The following is a 5,563-nucleotide window of genomic DNA, read 5'->3' on the forward strand; positions in this document are numbered from 1 at the left end:
TGGTACTCCCAAATGGGAAGGTTCTCAGTTTGTGACAAGAGACTTCCCCGGGCACACTGGGTACATGCTGGTCCATGATCCAAGGATGGCTGAGGGGGTGGGAGGGTGGAGAATGGATTGCAGTATCAAGATTCCATTAGGGATGATGTCTCTCCATCCCTTACTTTCTCTTTTGCTTATGGAAAAAATAAGTAAATAAATGTTAAGTAGTACTTTGTCTCATATAGTCCTTTTCTACTGTGGCCTCAATCTTCTCATTTCTGATCTAGTTATAATATAGTAATATAATTCCATCACTGTTGAAGTGTCTTTCCTTGAAACCATTGCTATGCCCTTACATTGTAGGCTAAAGGAATTCTCAATTATTGCAAACGTCCTTTAAATTAGAAGAAGAAACTAACAACGTATAAATAGAATACTTGTGAGGGGATAGAAGATGAGATTTTGCAAATCAAGATTACATGAAAATTGTGAGGTACAGGGTTGAGAGGTAGGTCTCAGTGGGATTAATCTTAAAAAAGTTTTAACTATATTTTCTATGAATTTTCACATTTCTTGCCCCCCATCATATCTTTGCAACAAATTTCCTACATAACTCTAGGATGCAGTATGTCCCCTGAATTATCACCTGTAAACCTTTTGGACATAGTCCACAACTTTATAACAGGATTTAAACACTAATAGCAAAATAGTGAAAAAGAATTCCAAACACTAGGGAACTCAGCCAGTTTTCATCAGGCAATGAGATAGGTCCTGCTGTTTTTATAGGTACCTGTTTTGGGGGGTGGTGATCATGCTCGAACTTTTCTTTAACAAATTATAACACCAGTCAAGGCCCAGAGATTATTTTTATTTTAAGGTATAAAATCTCAGAGAAGTCAACAGATAGAAGGGACAACAGGGAGACCTTGCAAACCCAGAAATAGAGGGACCAACAGGTAAGCCCAGACAAGCCAATCAGCTTGAATTCATCAGCAGGGACCCCTGCCCACCTGCTATGGATGAGAAAGGGTTCACCAGCCTTCAAGAACAAGTTCCAGTTCTTGCAATCCTAGAGAGAGAAAGAACTAACAGGAAGACCCGGGAATCCCAAAGATAGAAGATAAGAGCTACTGTCCTATATGTGCTGATGCCATTCTGTCCCTCACCCATTCAGGACTAACAGGCAGTCTGAAATCAAGTTGCAAGGCTTGTACTTATCAGCAGGGACCCCCTCACACCCAGCCTGCTGTGGGGGGGGAGGAGTCTCCAGCCCGCTTAGTGGGCTTGCATGCCACAGGAAGTGCTCTACTAAATTCTACCTGTCTGTTCAAACTCCATCCACAAAGAGAACACCAGAATATGGAGGAACTTTTTTACCCATAACCCCCATAGCAGTAAAAGGAGAGAAACTCCCCTCTGAAAAACTTGAACTCTTTCCTCTTTCTTTCTGTCTCCCTATCACTCTCTGTGTGTCTCTCCCTGGTCAAATTTTTAAAAAATAATAATAATGAATAAATAAAATTCAATAAATAATTCTAAAAAAAAAATTGAACTCAAAACTCCTACTATGACTTCCAGCCTCCCACCCATGGTAGAGAAGGGAAATTGGCACAGAGCTACACATACATAGAGAAGTGTAGGAGTATACAGCTACAGAAACATACTCCAAAGAAGTACAAAAAAAAGTGAGTATACCACCAGATGACTACAGGTAAAAATAGAGCCACAAGAAATAGGTGAAAATCAGGAAATATATTCCACTCAATGGATCATAACTCTCACCAACAATGGGTAAATCACAAGATATTGCAGACAAGTCAGAAAAAGAATTCATAATACTCATTGCATCAATGAGATGCAAGAGAAAACAGACAACCAATTCCAGAAGATGAGAAAATCCTTTCATGACTAGAAGGAGGAACTTCATGAAGATACAGACACACTGAAAAAGAATCAAACAAAATTTCCGGAGATAAAGAATGTGATGCAGGAAATCAAAACCTCTTTCAAAAGTATCAACAGCAGGGACCAGCAGTTAGCCTAATGGCTTTGCCACTGGACTCCATGTAGTCGACCGTGGTTCGCATCCTGGACCTGGTGGCTTAAAACTCACGCTGGACGCATGTGCGTGTGTGCCCAAGATCCCAAGAGGAGAATGGAGGAGAAGGGATTGCGGCATGGCCATCCCCCCTGGGGGGGGGTGATTTCTCACTTTCTATCTCTCTGTCTCTCTCTGTCTGTCTGGCGAGCACACATGCCCTATGGCAAAAACCTCTCTCAAAAAAAAAAGAGTATCAACAGCAGATTAGACACACAGATGACTCTCTGACCTTGAAGAAAGAACCTCCAGTTTAGTACAAGCAACTGAAAAGAACAGAAGAATAACCATTAAAAATTAGGACAATATACGGTAAATCCTAGATACCATTAAACAGTCTAATATAATGGTATTCCAGAAGGTGAAGAGATAGGTAAAGGCATAGAAAACATCTTTTATAATATATTAGTTGAAAACTTTCCAAATTTAGAGAGGCATGCAGAAATCCAAATTCAAGAGATGCAATGGACACCAAACAGATATAACACAACAAGATCCTTTGCAAGTCATAGCATAGCCAAGTTGGCAAAAGTCAAAGACAAAGACAAATTTCTAAAATGGCAAAAGAAAATACCAAGTTACTTACAAAGTTTACCACATTAGACTATTATTGGACTTCTCAAATAAAGCAATGGAGGCAAGGAAACAAGGGAAGACATATTAAAAACTATGAAATCAAAGCAATTGCAACCACAGCCGAGAGTATTAAACCTGCAAGATTATCCTTTAAAAGGAAGGAGAAATGAAATCATTTCCCAATAAACAAATGCTGAAAGAATTAACCAAAATGAAACCAGGTCTTCAGGAAATACTTAAGGGACTACTATACAGGAAAGCTAAAGGCAGACAAATAGAAGTAAGAGAACACAAAACAACTAGAAAAAAAGCATAAATCCACACATATTCATAATAACATTGAATGTTGGGACTAAATGTAGATTCAACGATTTTACACACAAGCAGATTTAAATACCTACCCACCAATTATTCAATAGACAGCTGTCCCCACAGATTTCAATGTCTATATTTATAATCATTACTCACTGTATAAAACTATATAATAGAGGAAAAGTTACAAAATGTTACAAGTAGTTGAGTCTTTCTTTGGAATAAATTAAGAAAGGCTAAAATCAAGAACTTTGTAAAGCCTATAAATCACCAAATCACTGGCTTTTTCATGTCTTTACTTTTAAAGATATCTTTCCAATTTTGTTTTGTTTTTGCTTTTTTGAGTACTTCTTGATACACAGTACAGTAACTTTGTCTTACAGGAACTCACAGTGAGTAAAAGTGTTCTTTTTCTATCTCTTCCTAATGAGCTAGTGTTATGTACAATTTTACCAGACCAATAATTGATATTCACAGATTTTCTCACATTATAAACTCTTACCTCCCACAGTGCTCTACATGAAATTACAAATTCTTCTATTGGCTATGTTAAGATTTTGTTAATCTACAAGATCTTTTGTTGCCTGTCTTTTAATCAATATGTTTTTCTTTAGAACTGTATTTCACAGGGGCTGGCAGGTGACAAGTGGTGTAGTGGTTAAGGAGCTGGACTCCCACATGGATGATTGCAGTTCAAGTCCCAGGTCTTGCATCTTGCTTCATCACTCTTTATCCAGCGGCTAAAAACTCACTCTGGAAGTGTGTGCACGCATGCCCAAAATCCCAGGGGGAGAATGGAGAAGTAGGAATTGCACCATGGCTATCCTCTCTGGGGGGTAATTTCTTGCTTTCTGTCTTTCTGTCATTCTCTGTCTCTCTGGTGAGTGCCCACACCCTATAGCAAAAATCTCTATCTCTTAAAAAAAAGTCCAAAGAAGTCCACAATTTTATTGGAAATATCAATGATAAAAATTGAAAGTGGCCTTGGAAACACTAATCTGCAGATCACCTTTTACCTAAATGAAAGATCTATTCAACACTATATGCAAAAGGTCACCAAATTTAATTATAGGACTGATCCTAAATTCCATGCTACATCAGTGGGGTGATTTATGATTTTCATTAAGGATGTACACTAGAAACCAAAATAACTGACTTGCTATATTGTGTGTGAGTGTGTCTGTATGTGTGTGAGAGAGAGAGAGAGAGACGCAAGCATAAGGCGATCTCATGCTATGATTAATAAGATAACTATTTCCATATGCCTCATGTAGGTCCAAATATAGAACATTATTCAAGGAGATATTTTTCTATTTAAAAGATCTCTCAATCCATGAAAAGATAATACAAGGGTTTCATCAGGAAGTTCATGGAAAATGAAAAAAAAATCAAAGAAAGAAAATGAAATTGAAGTACAAGTTTATTTTGGTGCAAAAAATTTTGAAATCCATGCATAGGTTTTTCATAATACACATTTCTATAAGCTTTTAGAAGATCCCTCATACAAACTTTGTACTAGTTCAAGCTACAGCTTTTTATGTACTCTCTTACAAAATATTAATATGACTAGCTGTACTTAAAATTCTCTAGCGGCTTCCTCCCACATGCATCAAATGTGAATGCCTTATCATGTCCCACAATCTTCCATAAGCTGAGCCACTTCTGTGTCTTTTGCTCAGCTCATGATGCCTCACCTGGCCCCAGAGAGTTGAGCTTCCCTTCTTTTCTCTAAGCCCAGGCCTTTGCATATCCTAATCCTTCAGACTGAAACACTAATTGTGTAGGCTTTTGATTTAGGGTTTAGTTTACTTCTTTTTCATCCTTAAGGACTCAGTTCAAACATTATCTCCTTTCCTGAACTCTGACCTCAGTACCTGCTTCTCTTAGTTAAATATTACATGACAGTGGTTATTTCCTTCCTAAACATTTGTCTTTCTTTATTTACTTATTTGTATTATTACTTACTGTCCTTTTCCTACTATACCGTAAGCAGCATGAAGGTAGGACTTGTTTGTTTTCCTTATTTGAACAGCAATCCTCAGAGTTCACTGTAGACAAGGGAGATGCCCAATAGATATTTGTTAAGTAAATAAACAAATACAAGCTGCATCTGTTGCCTGATGGTTGGGGAAACTGATCCCACATTATCAACATTGTGGTTTGATTCCCAGCCCAGTGGCTTGAGGGCCATACAGGGCACCTTTGCAAACCCAGGATCCTGGTGGAATAGAGAAATGGAGAATAAGGGATTGTGGCCTGACTGTGCCCCCTTGGGTGCTGCTTTCTCTTTCTCCCTCTCTCTCAGCCACTCTGGTAAGTATGCATTCCCTCCGGCAAATTAAAAAAGAGAAAAAAATAAGTGAGCAAAAGAAGTGGTTTCGAATATATGTGTGGCTATATGTGTGTGTGTGTATATATATATATATATATATATATATATATAATCACATATATATATTTGAGAGATTATATACATATATATATTTCTAACTGATAATTGTTTCCTTTGTTTGGACTAAGAGATTTAACAGACTATGATTCTCAATCTAAAAAGATATTTGAGCATTCAATATACCTTTTTTTTTTTTTTTTAAC

This window comes from Tupaia chinensis, unplaced genomic scaffold, assembly GCF_000334495.1.
Source record: "Tupaia chinensis unplaced genomic scaffold, TupChi_1.0 Scaffold000414_1, whole genome shotgun sequence".
NCBI lineage: Eukaryota > Metazoa > Chordata > Mammalia > Scandentia > Tupaiidae > Tupaia > Tupaia belangeri.